Source organism: Microcebus murinus, chromosome 22, assembly GCF_040939455.1.
Source record: "Microcebus murinus isolate Inina chromosome 22, M.murinus_Inina_mat1.0, whole genome shotgun sequence".
NCBI lineage: Eukaryota > Metazoa > Chordata > Mammalia > Primates > Cheirogaleidae > Microcebus > Microcebus murinus.
Window position 1 is genome coordinate 27,300,745 of NC_134125.1, and position 21,408 is coordinate 27,322,152.

General features: G+C 49.2%; 2 pseudogenes; both read left to right on the plus strand.

The window, feature by feature from the left end:
* Positions 1-1,712: 1,712 nt before the first annotated feature.
* LOC142863695 (uncharacterized) lies at positions 1,713-1,831 on the plus strand (annotated as a pseudogene).
* A 2,507-nt stretch (positions 1,832-4,338) lies between these two features.
* LOC142863703 (uncharacterized) lies at positions 4,339-4,458 on the plus strand (annotated as a pseudogene).
* The last annotated feature ends 16,950 nt before the right edge of the window (positions 4,459-21,408 follow it).

Genomic DNA, 21,408 nt, shown 5'->3' on the forward strand with positions numbered 1-21,408 from the left:
AGGTGTCTCTGAGCCCTGCACCATGTGGGGGGGGAGGAGGAGGAGGAGGAGGAGGAGGTGGTGGAAGGGGCTGTGGCCTACAGTTGTGTTCCCGGGGTGGCACGGCATGTGGCTTCTTCCACAGGCTGCTTGGCCTGGGCTCCCTGCACCTGGGCCTTTGGAGGACTGGCCCTGTGCTTGCCAACTCTTCCTGCAGGGACCCAGAGCTGGGAGGTGGCATCTCTCAGCCCTGGGTCGGGCAGAGCCCCAGCGGGCCATGCCCACAACCTCTCTCAGCACGGGTCCCACAGAAGGCTCCTTTGGGACCTGGATTCTCTTGCGGGTGACACTTTAAGGTCTGGCCCCTGGATGGAGGGGCACCAGGAGTAGAGGAGCAGGAAGGGGAAGGGGGTGGCCATGGGAGGGGACACTTTCAGGCCAAGTCCCAGCTTCAGCCTGATCCTCCTGGGAACCCCGGGGTGTACATCACACCTCCTGGTTGTCCCGCTCTGAGACAAGGAGCCGGGCTTCGCATTCCCACAGCAGCCAGTCGTGGGCTGAGGACACCTGGGGCGTTGGGAAATCCCTGGCTTCTCTTTGGATTACCATCTGGAGCTGCTTGTGAATCGTGCCGCCACACACACCCGAGTGCAGGTGTCTTCTGCACAGACTGCGGGCCTCGCTCTTCTGAATGCCACTGGCTCGCCACCCACCCACGGGTGAACCTGGTCAGGGTGCTTTCTCTCAGGGGCAGACTCTGATCCGGGCGGGCTACCGGTGTCTCTGTTTGCTCGTTTCTTTCTTCCATTTCGGGAAAGTCTTCCTTGCTGGGTTTGGAAATCTCCTATGCCTTCCCTCGCCTATTCTGTCAGCTTTAAAATTCTCTTTCAGTTGCCACCCTCACAGATGGATTAGGAAACTCTTTCCGGTGCACTCATTAGTGAAATGACCTCAATGAAGCTCGAATCCAATATCTAATCGCCGATTTTTAGCAAGTCCACACGCCAGGGTGGTCGGGGTCCAATGCAGCCCCGGCCAGGCCCAGGCCCCTTGGACTGGGCCACAGGAGGACACAGAGGAGGGTCCCGGCCCCCACGGTAGCGGTGCGGGCAGTTCTCCAAGGGCTTGGGCGTTTTCCAGAGGTAGGAGATGCAGGGGACTGATTTCTTCAGTGCCCCACAGACCAAGCAACCCCACCCCACCCATGGGACACATCCCGAGCGACGCCCCTACACTTGCTCAACTCCCCCATGCGCTGTGCCCCAGCCCTGGCCCGGGGGAATAGGCGGCCGCCCGGCCACAGGGCGGGGGGGGGGGCCGCAGCTGAAAGGGGTTGTGGGGGAGGGCGGCCCCTGGCTGGGGTCAAAGGGCGTGCACCCCACGAGTGCCCAGTCAGCGGTGGCGGGGGCGGCCAGCAGCGACGCGCTGGGGGTGGGGGGCGGGGAGGTGAAGGAGGCCAGGCGAGGAGAGGAGGGGGGCGAGAAGGTCTCCACCTTGGCGGGTCCAGCCGTGGAGGCGCATCTTGTGTGTGTGTGTGTGTCTGTGTGTGTGTGGCCCGCCGCTCCCTGCCCGCCCCGCCCCGCCCCTCACCCCCGTCCCTCGGAGCCCGCGGGACCCGGCTGGCCACGAACTCAACAGGCCCGGCCCGGCACAGGTCAGCGCCGGGGCGGGAGGAGGCGCGGGGAAGCGCAGAGAGGCTCGGCTTCTTGAGCGGGGCAGGGGCGCCCTCCGCCGTCTAGGGCCACACCACCCTGAACGCGCCCCATCTCGTCTCATCTCGGAAGCTAAGCAGGGTCGGGCCTGGTTAGTACTTGGCTGGGAGACCGCCTGGGAATACCGGGTGCCATAGGCTTTTTTTTTTTTTTTTGTCTCTTGTTCTGTCCCCTTTCTGGGAACGCAGTGGCGGCCCGGGGTGGGGGTCACCCCCACCCTCAGCGCCCGCCGCGGTGCCTGGCGCCCCAGCCCGCACCGTGGGGCCTCCTCTTGTCCCAAGCCGCGACACCGCCGCCACGCGGCAGCATGCGTGGCATCTGGACTGTCGGGTCTCAGACCAAAGGTCTGGTCTGTGGGAACCGACACGCTGGAGGAAACCTTGAGAGTCTGAGAGGGGAGGGAGCTGCAGAAGAAGGCCAGGATGTCATGTTGAGCGAGTATGTGACCAGAGCTCCTCAGGTTGATTTTGGCGTTCTATGGGCTACATGTAGGAATCTTTGGTGGTGGCACCGGATGTTGGGGGATGCACAGTCACACCCAGACGTGCTCGACAGGCCTCCTTTTACTTTTCTTTTCGGAGTCATTTTCTTAAAAAAAAAAATGCCTCTTGGCCAGGCGTGGTGGCTCACGCCTGTAATCCTAGCACTCTGGGAGGCCGAGGTGGGCGGATTGCTCGAGGTCAGAAGTTCGAAACCAGCCTGAGCAAGAGCGAGACCCCATCTCTACTATAAATAGAAAGAAATTAATTGGCCAACTAATATGTATATATACAAAAAAAAAAATTAGCCGGGCATGGTGGCGCATGCCTGTAGTTCCAGCTACTTGGGAGGCTGAGGCAGCAGGATTGCTTGAGCCCAGGAGATTGAGGTTGCTGTGACCTAGGCTGACGCCATGGCTCTCACTCTAGACAGGGCAACAAAGCGAGACTCTGTCTCCAAAAAAAAAAAAAAATGCCTCTTACCTCCTTTATTGCATTTTCTTTTCTCTCTCTTTTCAAGCAGATGATGGGAGTACAAGTACTAAGGTGACACGTTTTGACGGGCCCCCCTCACCCCTGTTGTCTTATTCATTTATCTCTCATGCTTTAGCAGCGTATTGTGGGGGTACAAATGTTAAGGTCAGGTACATTGCCCTCTCCCTGCCTCCCCCCTCTGGTCAGAGCTTCAAGTGCGCCCATCCCCCAGTCGGTGCGCACCCACCCCATTCCTAATGGGTGTGTATGCCCATCCCCTCCCCCCACCCGCCCGACCCCCACCCGATGAAGGTGATTCCTCTACGTCCACTCAGGTGTCCATGGGTTCCTACCAATTTGCCGGTGAGCGCGCGCACGTGGTGCTCCTGTGTCCATTCCTGGGATACTTGGCTTACTGGAACGGGTTCCAGCTCCGGCCAGGAGAACACGGGAGGTGCCCTCTCACCGCCGTTTCTCATAGCTGAATAGCACTCCGTGGTGTCCACCCGCCACATTTTATTAATCCACTCATGGATCGATGGGCACTCGGGTCGCTTCCACATCTTTGCGATTGTGAATCGCGCCGCCACAGGCACCCGAGCGCAGGTGTCTTTCACGTAGGCTGCGGGCCTGGCTCTTCTGAATGCCGCTAGCTCACGACCCACCCACGGGTGAACCTGGTCAGGGAACTTGCTCTAAGGAGCAGACTCTGATCCGGGCGGGCTACCGGTGTCTCTGTTTGCTCGTTTCTTTCTTCCGTTTCGGGAAAGTCTTCCTTGCTGGGTGTGGAAATCTCCTATGCCTTTCCTCGCCTATTCTGTCAGCTTTCAAATTCTCTTTCAGTTGCCACCCTCACAGATGGATTAGGAAACTCTTTACGGTGCCTTCATTAGTGAAATGACCCTCAATGAAGCTGCAACCAAATCTCTAATCGCCCAGTTTTAGCAAGTCCACACCCCAGGGTGGTTGGGGTCCAATCCAGCCCCGGCCAGGCCCAGGCCCCTTGGACTGGGCCACAGGAGGACACAGAGCAGGGTCCCGGCCCCCACGGTAGCGGTGCCGGCAGTTCTCCAAGGGCTTGGGGGGTTTCCAGAGGTAGGAGATGGAGGGGACTGATTTCTTCAGCGTCCCCCAAACCACCCCGCCCCACCCCAGCCATGGGACACATCCCGAGAGACGCCCCTACACTCGCTCCCCTCCCCTATGCGCTGTGCCCCAGCCCTGGTCCCGGGCGGACAGGCAGCAGCCCACACGCAGGGCGGGGGCGCAGCTGAAAGGGGTTGTGCTGGAGGGCGGCCCCTGGGGCCAAAGGCGACCGCCCGCGCATGCGCAGTCAGCAGCGGCGCACTGGGGTTGGGGGCGGGTAGGTGAGGGAGGGGAGGCCAGGAGAGGGGGGCGGCTGGAGGTCTCCACCTTGGCCGGTCCAGCCGTGGAGGCTGGAGGCGCATCTGGTGTGTGTCAGTGTGTGAGTGTGTGTGTGTTGTGTGTGTTGTGTGTGTGTGTGAAGACAGCCCCCCCCACCACGCCCCGCACCCCAGTCCCGTGGAGACCTCGGGGCCCGGCCAGCGAACTCAACAAGCCCGGCCCGGCCCCGAGTGGGTCAGCGCCCGCGCGGGGCCTGGGGCGGGAGGAGGCGCGGGGAAGCGCAGAGACGCTCGCTCGGCTTCTTGAGCGGGGCTGGGGCGCCCTCCGCCGTCTAGGGCCACACCACCCTGAACGCGCCCGATCTCGTCTGATCTCGGAAGCTAAGCAGGGTCGGGCCTCGTTAGTACTTGGATGGGAGACCGCCTGGGAATACCGGGTTGGTTTGCTTTTTTTTTTTTTTTTGCCTCTTGTTCTGTCCCCATTGGGAGAGCGTGGCGGCGGTCCGGGGGGGCGTTACACCCACCGTCAGCACCCACCGCGGTGCCTGGTGCCCCAGCCCGCACCGTGGGGCCTCCTCTTGTCCCAAGCCGCAGCACCGCCCCCACGCGGCAGCATGCGTGGCATCTGGACTGTCAGGTCTCAGACCAAAGGTCTGGTCTGTGGGAACCGACACGCTGGAGGAAACGTCGAGAGTCTGAGAGGGGAGGGAGTTCCAGAAGAAGGCCAGGATGTCATTTTGAGGGAGCATGTGACCAGAACTCGTCCGGTTCCTTTTGGGGTTCTATGGGTACACGTAGGAATCTTTGGTTGTGGCATGAGATGTTGGGGGATGCAGAATAGCTGGGACTACAGGCATGCGCCACCATGCCCAGTTATTTTTTTCTATATATTTTTAGTTGGCCAACTAATTTCTATTTTTAGTAGAGATGGGGTCTCGCTCTTGCTCAGGCTGGTTTCGAACTCCTGACCTTGAGCGATCCTCCTGCCTTGGCCTCCAAGAGTTCTAGGATTACAGGCATGAGCCACCTCGCCTGGCCATGTTTTTTTTAACACAAATAGAGTATCTTGTAAATACTTCCTCTTTTTCACTTAACAGTGGATCTTGGAGAGATTTCATTATCAGTATACATAAATATTCTTAATTAAAATTTTAAAACATCCATGGTATAGCTATATCATAATTTATTTTTTTTATCAGTTCTCCTCTGATGATCATTTAAGATGTTTTAAGGTTCTAGTTATCAAAAATGGTGCCTCAGTAGACATTCTTTTCTGTCCATTATCATTGCCTCTGTGTGTGAAACTGTCGGATAAATTCCTAGAACTAGAATCACTGAAGCCAAGGCTCTGTGTATATATGCATCAAGGTATAACATCCGACCAACTTTGTACATATACATTTCTGACATCATTATTATTGCATTTTATTATAATTTTACAATTTATAGAGAATTAGGAAACAGAAAATCTATATTTCCAAAACATAGAGTTGATTTGCCAGATGCATGATAATGTTTCAAAGTACAAATACACCTAATTTTAATTAGGTGAATATTGCTAAATGAGGGGAAAAAATGGTTTCCAAAAATGTATAGGTCTATGAGTTTGTCTGAAGTTACAAAACTGGCTAATTTTAAATGGCTAAGCACTTAACTTCAACAAACTCTTTGGAATGCTATTTACAATTTTTTTTTTAAATTGTGGTAACAAGTTTACGTAACTGGAACACCATTTTTATTCGTTCCTTTCATTTGCCAACTTCAAGTTTTTACGAAAGCCACTGAGCTGGATTTCACCCCCTGGTACTAAGATGGGAAGTTGCAGGTAATTTTATCCTGGTGAAGTCTCTATGGAAATAAGACAAACTGTCCTTATGAAGCTTGGACCAGCGTGGGGACAGCATTCAGCTACTGGTAATGTGATCACCGCAGGATTGTGGCGTTCTCAGAAGGTGCATTTGTCTTCTGCCTCGGGTCGGGTGGAAACAGGCAGAGTGCTTGGTGTTAAGGATTTTGTGCTAGTCTGTTCTGCTTCTCATTTTATTCATCTCATCTCTGGATCTATTTTATTTTTTTATATTTTATTTTATTTTACTTTATTTTATTATTTTATTTTATTTTTTATTGCATTTCCTTTATTTTTATTTTATTTATTTTATTTTATTTTATTTAGACAAAGTCTCGCTCTGTTGCCCAGGCTAGAGTGAGTGCCATGGCGTCAGCCTTGCTCACAGCAACCTCCAACTCCTGGGCTCAAGCGATCCTCCTGCCTCAGCCTCCTGAGTAGCTGGGACTACAGGCATGTGCCACCATGCCTGGCTAGTTTTTTCTATATATATATTTTTAGTTGTTCAGCTATTTTTTTTCTATTTTTAGTAGAGATGGTGGGGTCTTGCTCTTGCTCAGGCTGGTCTTGAACTCCTCAGCTCAAGCAATCCTCCCACCTTGGCCTCCCAGAGTGCTAGGATGACAGGCGTGAGCCACCACGCCTTGGCCTCTACTCTTGAACTTGAGTCCATGCTAACCAAGACAGCACCACCACTTCTCTGTAATATGAAGACGTGCTTCTAACTGGCTAAAATTTTTCCTCCCCCCCCTTTTTTTTTCTTTTCAATTAGGAGGAGCTGCTAATCTCTCTTAGCCTGACTGAATGCGACAGTTTTTACCAGTAGGAAAAGATATTTGCTAGTTGCATAGTTGGCGTGTTAACTTTTTCCCCCGTCGTCTCCTGTGTCCGTATTCAGATAAATCCTTTGATTTTAGGCTATTCCTTCCCAGGGTCCTGATAGAACCAGTGTGTCTCCATATTTTGTTTCTAGCCCCTTAAGTTATCCTTGGAATCTGAGTCTCACAGCAGGGACACAAAAGTGCCATTTAAAATGAGGGAAAGAACAAGAAATGTAGCAGGAACAATGCAGAGATGTGTAATCATCTCACCGCTTCTCAGACTTGGGACTAATCGTGACCTTCATCCTGGGGACCAAGTCCCTGCACGCAGACCCCAGGGCCCAGGCTGTAAAGACATTTTCCAATCCCACCTCTGCCAATGGCCAATCGGACAGCCTGCGACATCAGCTTGCATCTATGCAAAAATAATAACGTTGGGCGTTTTTTTGTTTTGTTTTGTTTTGTTTTTCCTGGAAAGATGACCCGTATGTTTAATCAGTTTCAGTATGGGAACCACAGTCAGTTTGGATGACAAGCCACGTAAAAGCTCCGCTTAGATGGCGGTTCTCAGTTTTCAGGGCAGAGATTTCCTGAGCTGCATTCTCCGCGTGGCAGCTGTTCCCTGTCACTGTCCCTCCGATCTGGGCGACCAAGAAATGAGGCCACTTGGAGTCCTGTGTTCTTTCACATTCTAGTGTTGGGTTTCATGGACAGGGTCTTCTCAGACTGAAAGGAATGTTCTTCAGGGTAGAGCTCTGCAGTTTTCTACCTTCTTGAAAAACCTCTTCAAATTGCATTTTCAGTTTTGACCGCCTACGCCTCAATAATTGAAGCCCATTGAGTTTTGCATTAACAGGCTTCAGTAGTATTTAATTATTAAGTATCTTAAACACCATTGGTTACGTTCCATTTATTAAGCACCATTAAAACAGAAATGCCGCCTGAATACACCCCTGTGGTCTCTCCAGGAATAAGAATAACCTGATACTTGCTCAGGTCTTTAGGGTTTTTAAAAACCTTTTTGCAGGCTGTGCGCAGTGGCTCACACCTGTAATCCTAGCACTCTGTGAGGCTGAGGTGGGAGGATTGCTTGAGGTCAGGAGTGTGAGACCAGCCTGAGCAAGAGCGAGACCCCTGTCTCTACTAAAAATAGAAATTAATTGGGCAACTAAAAAATATATAGAGAGAAAATTAGCCGGACATGGTGGTGCATGCCTGTAGACCTAGCTACTTGGGGAGGCTGAGGCAGGAGGATCACTTGAGCCCAGGAGTTGGAGGTTGCTGTGAGCGAGGCTGATGCCACGGCACTCACTCTAGCCTGGGCAACAGAGTGAGACTCTGTCTCAAAAAAAAACAAACATGAAAAAAAACAAAAACAAAACCTGTTTGTATACCTTATCTCATGATATCAGTAGCATGGAATTTTTGGCTTTTTTTCGCTTTTGATTTTTACAATCACCATTTGACAGAGGATGAAATCAGGGCTCAGAAAGAGAAAGGTGAAGTGGCTTGTTCAGAACAGCTGGTATGTTGTAGAGCCGGGTTAAGAATCCGGTTCTGACTCTAAAACCCGATCTCTCACCCCTGCCCCAAATGGTCTCTGCATAGGGCAGCTCAAGTCCATACGGACCAGTATGGGATTTCGGGGTGCCTTGCATAACTGAGTAATGCATACAGCACCTCATTTACTATTCCACAACCCTCTTCGGCAACTAGAAATCCCATTCTGCAGATGAGAAAACAGGCTCATAGATGTTAAATATCTTGCATAAGATCGAAAGTTATTAGATTGTAGAGTTTTTTTGTGTTTTTTGTGTTTTTGTTTTTTGAGACATTGTATCGCTCTGCTGCCCAGGCTAGAGTGCTGTGGCATCAGCCTCGCTCACAGCAACCTCAAACTTCTGGCCTCAGGCGATCCTCCTGCCTCAGCCTCCTCCCGAGTAGCTGGGACTACAGGCATGCGCCACCATGCCCGGCTCATTTTTTCTATATATATTTGTAGTCATCCAGCTCATTTCTTTCTATATTTTTTTTAGTAGAGACGGGGTCTCACTCTTGCTCAGGCTGGTCTTGAACTCCTGACCTCAAACAATCCTCCTGCCTCAGCCTCCCAGAGTGCCAGGGTTACAGGTGTGAGCCACTGCGCCCGGAGGCTGTAGAGTTTGGACTTATTTCTGCAGAATAATATGTCCTATGTATGCTGCCTTCCAACATGGAAGTCAGAACTGTGGTTATTTGCCCTGCCTGCTAAGGTACAGGCAGGACTGTCACACGTTTGGAACAATTGCAAGCAAAACTGATTAAAGTCGGGCTTCTAAAAAGACAACATGCAAAAGGCTTTTGCAAAAAAGCTCCTATCCATTGGAGTCAAGTGACCGGAATAACAAAAGATGGGGACTCAGCTAATTTGTTTCTTTGCTCCAGCAAAAGACTGAACTTTTGATTAGAGCCAGCAAATAGGAAAGGAGTCACTAGCTTGCACAGAAGCTGGGGGACATGAGAGTGAGGAAGAAATTGCACTGTGCCTGTCATCACTGTCTTTCCCCAAGCCCTAGTGGCATCTGGTCACTCTCTTCTACACTGGGGGACTTCTGCAATTCGAGTCCTGCATCAGCCAGCTGTCGTTACCCTAAGGATGTGCAACAATTAACCCCCAAATCTCAGTGGCGGGCAGCACTGAGCACCGACTTCCACAGACTTGTGACTTTGTGGATTGGCTGGGTGGCTTCTCTTGTCTTTCAGCCTCCACCGGGGCCAGTGGATGAGCCTGGACACGCTCTCAGATCAGATGGGATCTTTTCTTATTTTTTTCCAAAGTGCAAATAGCTTTATCAACTGCTTCGATTATAAAACAAAGTTTTTTCCAAAGCTCATGGGTTAAAAAAAAAGAGTCTGTTCTGTGATCATGTTTTCATTGGTTCCTATAAAAAAAAGTGAAGGCTAAAGGTCGTGAAGTGCATCCAAGTAAATCCATTCGGTTTCAAAAATCATGACGCTTGGGCCAGGCACGGTGGCTCACGCCTGTCATCCTAGCACTCCGGGAGGCCAAGGTGGGAGGATCGCTCAAGGTCAGGAGTTCAAAACCAGCCTGAGCAGGAGTGAGACCCCGTCTCTACTAAAAATAGAAAGAAATTAATTGGCCAACTAAAAATACATAGAAAAAATTAGCCGGGCATGGTGATGCATGCCTGTAGTCCCAGCCACTCGGGAGGCTGAGGCAGGAGGATTGCTTGAGGCCTGGAGTTTGAGGTTGCTGTGAGCGAGGCTGATGCCACGGCACTCTAGCCCGGGCAACAGAATGAGACTCTGTCTCAAAAAAAAAAAATAATGTTTGTCTTTGACTTTTCTGTTAAACAGTTGTTTTTCTAAGAAATCGTGGTGATATTAAACAATGGATTTTTTACAAATGTCTTGAAACTCTATATATAGCTCTGGACATTTTTCTCATCTGTACAATCTCAGACTCTGCTGAGACCAGTGGTGTAGACCAGCCGCCTTCTGAAGCTGGAATGTTGATGTTTCTCCCCCCCCCCACTCCCCTTCTCTGAGGAATCATCCGGATTCTGTCTGATTACCTGGAGAGATGGAAGCTCATCATCACTGGTCCACTGTGACCCCCGGATTGTTGCACGCGTCCATCCGGAAGCTTCCTCCCAGCCCTGCCTGGCACCACGAGAGACTCAGACCAGCACAGTGGCGTGGTGTGTAGGAGCTTCCAAAGTATTTTTCAATATAGAAAGAGGAGCAGAGGTGTCTTGCATCTGCCTGTTGCCGATGGCTTTGGCGTTCTGCAGACTTGGGGAGGGTTTGGAAATGAAGCCTCCCTGCAATAATGAGATCCCCCGGCAGGGGGCAGTCTCTCACGCAGCTCGAGGCCTCCTTTGCAGACGTGGGTTTAAGCAAAGAAGAAGAATGCACGAGAGAAGTCGCTTTAATTAGGCTTCCTAAAGGGGAGCCAACTTCCTGGCTATCCTGCAGGCCGTCCTTTGCCTGCAGGAAGAAGGGTCATTTTGTTCTGGAAGGCGAGATGTCCCTCATCCCTTTCTCTCCCCACCCCCCCCCACGGCCTTTGGGTCTAGTTTGTGAAGTTCAAGGGCAGAAGGGTTAGAGTTAGCCTTTCTGATTTTTTTTCTTTTTCTTTTTTTTTCTTTTTTCTTTTTTTAGCCATAACAGACACAGCGGTAGAGACATTCGAACCCAAAGCCACCAGACTTGGCGACTTTTCAGATTTGTCAAAAGGGCCCCCTGCTCTGAGGATGGGTGAGGCAGGAAAGAAGGATTCATGCCGGACGTCTGTTTTGCTTCCTCCTGTGTCCTGGGCACTGTGACGAGCCTGCTGGGCGCAGTGTTTAGTCGCCGCCAAGCCCTGCAAGGGGCACGGGCCTGTGGTCGCCGCTTGCAGATGGGGAGACAGAGAAGAGTGACCTGGAGGCGCTTGCTGTGTGGCCCTGAGCAGGTCGCGGGACCTTTCTGGGCCTTGCCTTGCTCATCTCTGGAACAAGGACGTTACCAAGAGCTCCAAGGTTTTCCCTTGCCTGAGGGCAAAGTCAAACCAAAGGCCCTGGAGCCGCTGCCTCAGTGGGGCTGGGTGGGGGTGGCAGTGTTGGTGTCATCATCATTGTTGATGTCATTGTCACTGTTGATGTCATTGTCACTGTCGATGTCATTGTCAATGTCATTGTTGCTGTTGATGTCATTGTCACTGTCAATGTCACTGTCGATGTCATTGTCACTGTCGATGTCATTTTCAATGGCATTGTTGCTGTGATGTCATTGTCACTGTTGTCATCATCATTGTTGTCACTGTCGATGTCATCATCACTGTCGATGTCATCGTCACTGTCGATATCATCACTGCTGATGTCATCGTCACTGTCAATGTCACTGTTGTCATTATCACTGTTGATGTCATCGTCACTGTTGATGTCATCACTGTCGATGTCACTGTCGATGTCATTGTCACTGTCGATGTCATTGTCACTGTCCATGTCATTGCCACTATCATTGTCACTTTGATGTCATTGTCACTGTTGATGTCGTCATTGTTGATGTCACTGTTGATGTCATTGTCACAGTCACTGCCATCGTCACTGTTGATATCTGACACTGTTGATGTCATCGCCATTGTTGATGTCATTGTCACTGTCATTGTCACTGTTGATGTCATCGTCACTGTTGATGTCATTGTCACTGTTGTCATTGTCACTGTTGATGTCGTCACTGTAGATGTCATTGTCACTGTCACTGTCATCATCACTGTTGATGTCATTGCCATTGATGTCATTGTTACTGTCTATGTCACTGTCAATGTCATCGTCACTGTTGATGTTGTCATCGTCACTGTCATTGTCACTGTTGATGTCATTGTCACTGTCACTGTTGATGTCATCGTCACTGTCATTGTCACTGTCACTGTCATTGTCACTGTCAATGTCATTGTCACTGTTGTCATCGCCATTGCTGATGTCATTGTCACTGTCGATGTCATTGTCACTGTCATTGTCACTGTCACTGTCATTGTCACTGTCGATGTCATTGTCACTGCGGATATCATTGTCACTATTGTCATTGTCACTGCCGATGTCATTGTCACTGTTGTCATTGTCACTGTCGATGTCATTGTCACTGTCGATGTCATTGTCACTGTCGATGTCATTGTCACTGCCGATGTCATTGTCACTGTCATTGTCATTGTCACTATCAATGTCATTGTAACTGTCGGTGTAATGGTCACTGTCATTGTCACTATTGATGTTATTGTCATTGTCACTGTTGATGTCATTGCCACTGTCATTGTCACTGTTGATGTCATTGTCACTGTTGATGTCATAGTCATTGTCACTGTTGTCATTGTCACTGTCGATGTCATTGTCACTGTGGATGTCATTGTCACTGTCATTGTCACTGTTGATGTCATATCACTGTCATTGTCATTGTCACTGTCATTGTCACTGTCGATGTCACTGTCATTCTCACTGTTGATGTCATTGTCGATGTCATTGTCACTTGTTCTGTCCCCATTTGGAGAGCGTGGCGGTGGTCCGAGGGGTAACACCCACCCTCAGCACCCGCCGCGGTGCCTGGCACCCCAGCCCGCACTGTGGGGCCTCCTTTTGTCCCAAGCTGTGACACCGCCGCCACGTGGCAGCATGCGTGGCATCTGGACTGTCAGGTCTCAGACCAAAGGTCTGCTCTGTGGGAACCGACACGCTGGAGGAAACCTTGAGAGTCTTAGAGGGGAGGGAGTTCCAGAAGAAGGCCAGGATGTCATTTTGAGGGAGTATGTGACCAGAACTCGTCCCGTTGCTTTTGGGGTTCTATGGGCTACACGTAGGAATCTTTGGTGGTGGCACCTGATGTTGGGGGATCCGGAGTCACACCCAGACCTGCTCCACAGGCCTCCTTTTACTTTTCTCTTTGGATTCATTATTTTTAAAAAGTGTCTCTTATCTCTATGATTGCATTTTCTTTTCTCTCTCTTTTCAAGCAGATGATGGGAGTCCAAGTATTCAGGTGACATGTGTTGCCCGTGCCCCCCTCCCCCCTGTGTTCTTATTCATTTACCTCTCATGTTGTTCCAGCGTATTGTGGGGTACCAATGTTAAGGTCGGGTACATTGCCCTCTCCCAGCCTCCCCCCTCGGGTCAGAGCTTCAAGTGCACCCATCCCCCAGTCGGTGCGCACCCACCCCATTCCTAATGGATGTGTATGCCCATCCCCTCCCCCCACCCGCCCGACACCCACCCGATGAAGGTGATTCCTCTGTGTCCACTTAGGTGTCCATCGGTTCGTACCAATTTGCTGGTGACATGGTGACAACATGTGACAATTTGGTGACAATATGTTGACCACATGATGACAATTTGGTGACATGGTGACAATATGGTGACAACAAGTGACAACAGGTGACAATTTGGTGACAACAGGTGACAACATGTGACAATATGGTGACAATTTGGTGACAATTTGGTGACAACAGGTGACAATTTGGTGACAACAGGTGACAATTTGGTGACAATATTGTGACAATATCGTGATAATAGGTAACAATATGGTGACAACAGGTGACAATTTGGTGACAATATGGTGACAATAGAGTGACAACAGGTTACAATTTGGTGACAACAGGTGACAATTTGGTGACAATATTGTGACAATATCGTGACAACAGGTGACAATATGGTGACAACAGGTGACAATTTGGTGACAATATGGTGACAATATGGTGACAATATAGTGACAACAGGTGACAATTTGGTGACAACAGGTGACAATTTGGTGACAACAGGTGACAATATGGTGACAACAGGTGACAATTTGGTGACAATATTGTGACAATATCGTGACAACAGGTGACAATTTGGTGACAATATGGTGACAATATGGTGACAATTTGGGGACAATTTGGTGACAACAGGTGACAATATGGTGACAATATGGTGACAATTTGGGGACAATTTGGTGACAACAGGTGACAATATGGTGACAACAGGTGACAACTTGGTGACAACAGGTGACAACATGTGACAATATGGTGACAATTTGGTGACAATTTGGTGACAATTTGGTGACAACAGGTGACAATTTGGTGACAATATTGTGACAATATCGTGACAACAGGTGACAATTTGGTGACAATATGGTGACAATATAGTGACAACAGGTTACAATTTGGTGACAACAGGTGACAATTTGGTGACAATATTGTGACAATATCGTGACAACAGGTGACAATATGGTGACAACAGGTGACAATTTGCTGACAATAGGTGACAATTTGGTGACAATATGGTGACAATATGGTGACAATTTGGTGACAATTTGGTGACAATAGGTGACAATTTGGTGACAATATGGTGACAATTTGGTGACAATTTGGTGACAATATGGTGACAATATATTGACACTATGGTGACAACAGGTGACAATTTGGTGACAACAGGTGACAATTTGGTGACAACAGGTGACAATATGGTGACAACAGGTGACAATTTGGTGACAACAGGTGACAATATGGTGACAACAGGTGACAATTTGGTGACAATATTGTGACAATATCGTGACAACAGGTGACAATTTGGTGACAATATGGTGACAATATGGTGACAATTTGGGGACAATTTGGTGACAACAGGTGACAATATGGTGACAACAGGTGACAATTTGGTGACAATATGGTGACAATATGGTGACAATATAGTGACAGCAGGTGACAATTTGGTGACAACAGGTGACAACAGGTGACAACAGGTGACAATATGGTGACAACAGGTGACAATTTGGTGACAACAGGTGACAATATGGTGACAACAGGTGACAATTTGGTGACAATTTGGTGACAACAGGTGACAATATGGTGACAACAGGTGACAATTTGGTGACAATATTGTGACAATATCGTGACAACAGGTGACAATTTGGTGACAACAGGTGACAATTTGGTGACAATTTGGTGACAACAGGTGACAATATGGTGACAATAGGTGACAACTTGGTGACAATATGGTGACAATATGGTGACAATTTGTTGACAACAGGTGACAATTTGGTGACAACAGGTGACAATTTGGTGACAATATTGTGACAATATCGTGACAACAGGTGACAATATGGTGACAACAGGTGACAATATGGTGACAATTTGGTGACAGCAGGTGACAATTTGGTGACAACATGGTGACAACATGCGACAATTTGGTGACAATTTGGTAACAATATCGTGACAACAGGTGACAATATGGTGACAACAGGTGACAATTTGGTGACAATATGGTGACAATTTGGTGACAATTTGGTGACAGCAGGTGACAATTTGCTGACAACAGGTGACAATTTGGTGACAATATGGTGACAACATGCGAGAATTTGGTGACAATTTGGTGACGATATGGTGACAACAGGTGACAATATGGTGACAATTTGGTGACAACAGGTGACAATATGGTGACAACAGGTGACAATTTGGTGACAACAGGTGACAACTTGGTGACAACATGCGACAATTTGGTGACAATTTGGTGACAATATGGTGACAACATGTGACAATTTGGTGACAGTATGGTGACAACAGGTGACAATTTGGTGACAATATGGTGACAACAGGTGACAATTTGGTGACAACAGGTGACAATTTGGTGACAGCATGGTGACAACATGCGACAATTTGGTGACAATTTGGTGACAATATGTTGACAACAGGTGACAATATGGTGACAATATGGTGACTACAGGTGATAACATGGTGACAACATGTGATAATTTGTTTACAATATGGTGACAACATGCAACAATTTGGTGACAATTTGTTCACAATTAGCTGACAACAGGTGACAACAGGTGACAATATGGTGACAACAGGTGACAAATTGGTGACAACAGGTGACAATTTGGTGACAATATGGTGACAACAGGTGACAATTTGGAGACAACATGGTGACGACATGTGACAATTTGGAGACAACATGGTGACAATATGGTTACAACATGTGACAATTTGGAGACAACATGGTGACAATATGGTGACAACATGTGACAATCTGGAGACAACATGGTGACAACATGTGACTACATGTGACAATTTGGAGACAACATGGTGACAATATGGTGACAACATGTGACAATTTGGAGACAACATGGTGACAACATGTGACTACATGTGACAATTTGGAGACAACAGGTGACAACATGGTGACAACATGTGACAATTTGGTGACAATATGGTGACAACATGCGACAAATTGGTGACAATTTGGTGACAATATGGTGACAACAGGTGACAATTTGGTGACAATATGGTGACAACAGGTGACAAATTGGTGACGATATGGTGACAATAGGTGACAATATGGTGACAATATGGTGACACCATGGTGACAACATGTGACAATTTGGTGACAATTTGGTGACAACATGTGACAACATAGTGACAATTTGGTGACAATATGGTGACAACATGTGACAATTTGGTGACAATATCACTGTTGATGTCGTCACTGTTGATGTCACTGTCGATGTCACTGTCGATGTCATTGTCACTGTCGATGTCATTGTCACTGTTCATGTCATTGTCACTATCATTGTCACTTTGAAGTCATCGTCACTGTTGATGTCGTCATTGTTGATGTCACTGTTGATGTCATCATCACTGTCGATGTCGTCACTGTAAATATCATTGTCACTGTTGATGTCATTGCCATTGATGTCATTGTCACTGTCGATGTCATCGTCACTGTTGTCGTCATTATCACTGTCACTGCCATCATCACTGTTGATGTCATTGTCACTGTCGATGTCATTGTCACTGTCATTGGCACTGTTGATGTCATTGTCACTGTCATTGGCACTGTTGATGTCATTGTCACTGTCATTGTCACTGTTGTCATTGTCACTGTCATTGTGATTGTCACTGTTGATGTTATTGTCACTGTCAATGTCATTGTCACTGCCGATGTCATTGTCACTGTCATTGTCACTGTCGATGTCATTGTCATTTTGATGTCATTGTCATTTTCACTGTTGATGTCATTGTCACTGTTGATATCAATGTCACTGTCGATGTCATTGTAACTGTCGATGTGATTGTCATTGTCACTGTCGATGTCACTGTCACTGTCATTGTCACTGTCGATGTCATTGTCACTGTCATTGTCACTGTCGATGTCATTGTCACTGTAGTTGTCACTGTCCATGTCATTGTCACTGTTGCCATTGTCACTGTAATTGTCACTGTCCATGTCATTGTCACTGTTGTCATTGTCACTGTCGATGCCATTGTCACCGTCAATGTCATTTTCAATGTCATTGTCGCTGTGGATGTCATTGTCACCGTCAATGTTATTTTCAATGTCATTGTCACTGTGGATGTCATTGTCACTGTCATTGTCACTGTCGATGTCATTGTCGATGTCATTGTCACAGTGAATGTGATTGTCACTGTCATTGTCACTGTGGATGTCATTGTCACTGTCATTGTCACTGTAGATGTCATTGTCACTGTTGATGTCACTGTCCATGTCATTGTCATTGTGACTGTTGATGTCATTGTCACTGTCACTGTTGATGTCATTGTCACTGTTGGTATCGTTGTCACTGTCGATGTCATTGTCACAGTCGATGTCATTCTCACTGCCAATGTCATTGTCACTGTTGTCATTGTCACTGTTGATGTCACTGCCGATGTCATTGTCACTGTTGTCATTGTCACTGTCGATGTCATTGTCACTGTGATTGTCACTGTCGATGTCATTGAAACTGTGGATTTCATTGTCACTGTGGATGTCATTGTCACTGTCATTGTCACTGTCGATGTCATTGTCATTGTCACTGTCAATGTCATTGTAACTGTTGATGTCATTGTCATTGTCACTGTTGATGTTATTGTCACTGACGATGTCATTGTTATTGTCACTTTCGATGTCATTGTCACTGTCGATGTCATTGTCACTGTTGTCCTTGTCACTGTCAATGTCACTGTCACAGTCATTGTCACTGTTGATGTCATTGCCACTGTCATTGTCACTGTTAATGTCATTGTCACTGTCATTGTCACTGTCATTGTGATTGTCACTGTTGATGTTATTGTCACTGCCGATGTCATTGTCACTGTCATTGTCATTGTCACTGTCGATGTCATTGTCACTGTCACTGTCAGTGTCAGTGTCACTGTCATTGTCACTGTCGATGTCAGTGTGACTGTGGTTATTGTCACTGCCAAAGTCATTGTCAATTTTGACATTGTCACTGTCGATGTCACTGCCGATGTCATTGTCATTGTTGTCATTGTCACTGTCGATGTCATGGACACTGTCCATGTCATTGTCGATGTCATTGTCACCGTGGATGTCATTGCCACTGCCATTGTTACTGTCGATGTCATTGTCACTGTCATTGTCACTGTTGATGTCATTGTCACTGTCATTATCATTTTCATTGTGATTGTCACTGTCGATGTTATTGTCACTGCCGATGTCATTGTCACTGTAATTGTCATTGTCAATGTCGATGTCATTGTCACTGTTGATGTTATTGTCACTGTGGATGTCATTTGTTCTCTCACCATTCGGAGAACACGGAGGGGGTCCAGGGGGGTGACCCCAACCCTCAGCACCCACCACCGTGCCTGGCACCCCAGCCTGCTCCGTGGGGCCTCCACTTGCCCAAAGCTGCAGACTGCTGCCAAGCGACAGCAGGCATGGCATCTGGACTGTCAGGTCTCAGACCAAGGTTCTGGTCTGTGGGAACCAACACGCTGGAGGAAACCTTGAGAGTCTGAGAGGGGAGGGAGTTGCAGAAGGGCAGGATGTCATTTTGAGGGAGTATGTGACCAGAACTAGCCCCATTGATTTTGGCGTTCTATGGGCTACACGTAGGAATCTTTGGTGGTGGCACCGGATGTTGGGGGATGCACAGTAACACACAGACGTACTCGACAGGCCTCCTTTTACTTTTAATTTCAGAGTCATTTTTTTTTTTTTTAAAAATGCCCCTAGCTGGGCGTGGTGGCTAACACCTGTAATACTAGCACACTGGGAGGCCGAGGTGGGTGGATTGCTCGAGGTCAGGAGTTCGAAACCAGCCTGAGCAAGAGCGAGACCCCATCTCTACTATAAATAGAAAGAAATTAATTGACCAACTAATATATATATATATATATATATATATATATATATATATATATATATATATACAAAAAAAATATTAGCCGGGCATGGTGGCGCATGACTGTAGTCCCAGCTACTTGGGAGGCTGAGGCAGCAGGATTGCTTGAGTCAAGGAGATTGCGGTTGCTGTGAGCTAGGCTGACGCCATGGCACTCAATCGAGCCAGGGAAAAAAAGCACGACTCTGTCTCCAAAAAAAACCGCATCTTCCCTCAATTATTGCATTTTTTTCTCTCACTTTTCAAGCAGATTATGGGGGTACAAGTATTAAGGTTCCATGTATAGCCCGTGCCCCACTCCAACCTGTTGTCTTATTCATTTATCTCTCATGCTTTAGCAGCGTATTGTCGGGGTACCAATGTTAAGGTTGGGTACATAGCCTTCTCCCCGCCTCCCCACTCTGGTCAGAGATTCAAGTGCGCCCATCCCCCAGTTGGTGCGCACTCAACCCATTCCTAATGGGTGTGTAGGACCATCCCATACCCCAACCCGACTGACCTCCACCTGATCAAGGTGATTCCTCTACGTCCACTTAGGTGTCCATGGGTTCCTCCCAATTAGCCAGTGAGCATGCACGGAGTGTTCCTGTGTCCGTTCTTGGCATACTTGGCTTACTGGAATGGGTTCCAGCACCAGCCAGGAATACATGAGAGGTGACCTCTCACCACTGCTCCTCATAGCCGAATAGCACTCCGTGGTGTCCACGCAACACATGGAGGGGACTGATTTCTTTAGCGCCCCCCAAACCACCCCGCCCCACCCCACCCATGGGACACATCCCGAGAGACGCCCCTACACTCGCTCCCCTCCCCCATGCGCTGTGCCCCAGCCCTGGCCCTGGGGAATAGGCGGCAGCCCGCCCACCCACAGGGCGAGGGGTGCAGCTGAAAGGGGTTGTGCGGGAGGGCGGCCCCTGGCTGGGGTCAAAGGGTGAGCGCACCCAGACCTGCTCGACAGGCCTCCTTTTACTTTTCTTTTCGGATTCATTTTCTTAGAAAGTGTCTCTTATCTCTAGTATTGCATTTTCTTTTCTCTCTCTTTTCAAGCAGATGATGGGAGTAAAAGTATTGAGGTGACATGTGTTGCCCGTACCCCCCTCCCCCCTGTTTCCTTATTTATTTCTCATTTTCTCCCAGCGTATTGTGGGGGTGCCAATGTTCAGGTCAGCTGCATTGCTCTTTCCCCGCCTCCCCCCTCGGGTCAGAGCTTCAAGTGCGCCCATCCCCCAGTCGGTGCGCACCCACCCCCTCCCTAATGGATGTGGATGCCCCTCCCCTCCCCCCACCCGCCCGACACCCACCCGATGAAGGTGATTCCTCTCTGTCCACTTAGGTGTCCATCCGTTCTTACCAATATGCCGGTGAGCGCGCGCACGTGGTGCTCGTGTGTCCGTTCTTGGGATACCTGGCTTACTGGAACGGGTTCCAGCTCTGGCCAGGAGAACACGAGAGGCGCCCTCTCACCGCTGCTCCTCATAGCCGAACAGCACTCCGTGGTGTCCACGCGCCACATGTTATTAATGCACTCCTGGATGGATGGGCACTCGGGTCGCTTCCACATCTTTGCGATTGTGAATTGTGCCCTAACTGTCACCCTACCCCTTACCCAGCCCGTCTCCTCTGCCCCTGCCTGACGCGCTCCTCCCCCGCCAGGCCGGTCACTGTCCTGGGCCCCTGCCTGACCGGCTCCTTCCCGCCCCGGCCCCTCACGTCACCGTCACCGTCACCGTCACCGTCACCGTCACCGTCCTCTGCCCCTGCCTGACAGGCTGCTCCCCGCCCGGCCCACCACTTCGGCCACTGCCTGACTCGCTCCTCCCCGGCCAGGCCCGTCACTGTCCTGGGCCCCTGCCTGACCGGCTCCTTCCCGCCCGGCCTGTCACCGTTCGGCCCGTGCCTGACACGCTCCTCCCCGCCCGTCACCGTCCTCGGCCCCTGCCTGACCGGCTCCTCCGTCGCATGGGCCTTCCAAGGGCTTGGTGTGGACGCTGCTTCCGGGAAGCCCTCCAGGAACCCGGCAGCAGGGCGGCCGGCCGCAGCAGTCTGGCGCAGGCATCGCTAAGTCGCCTGCCTGCC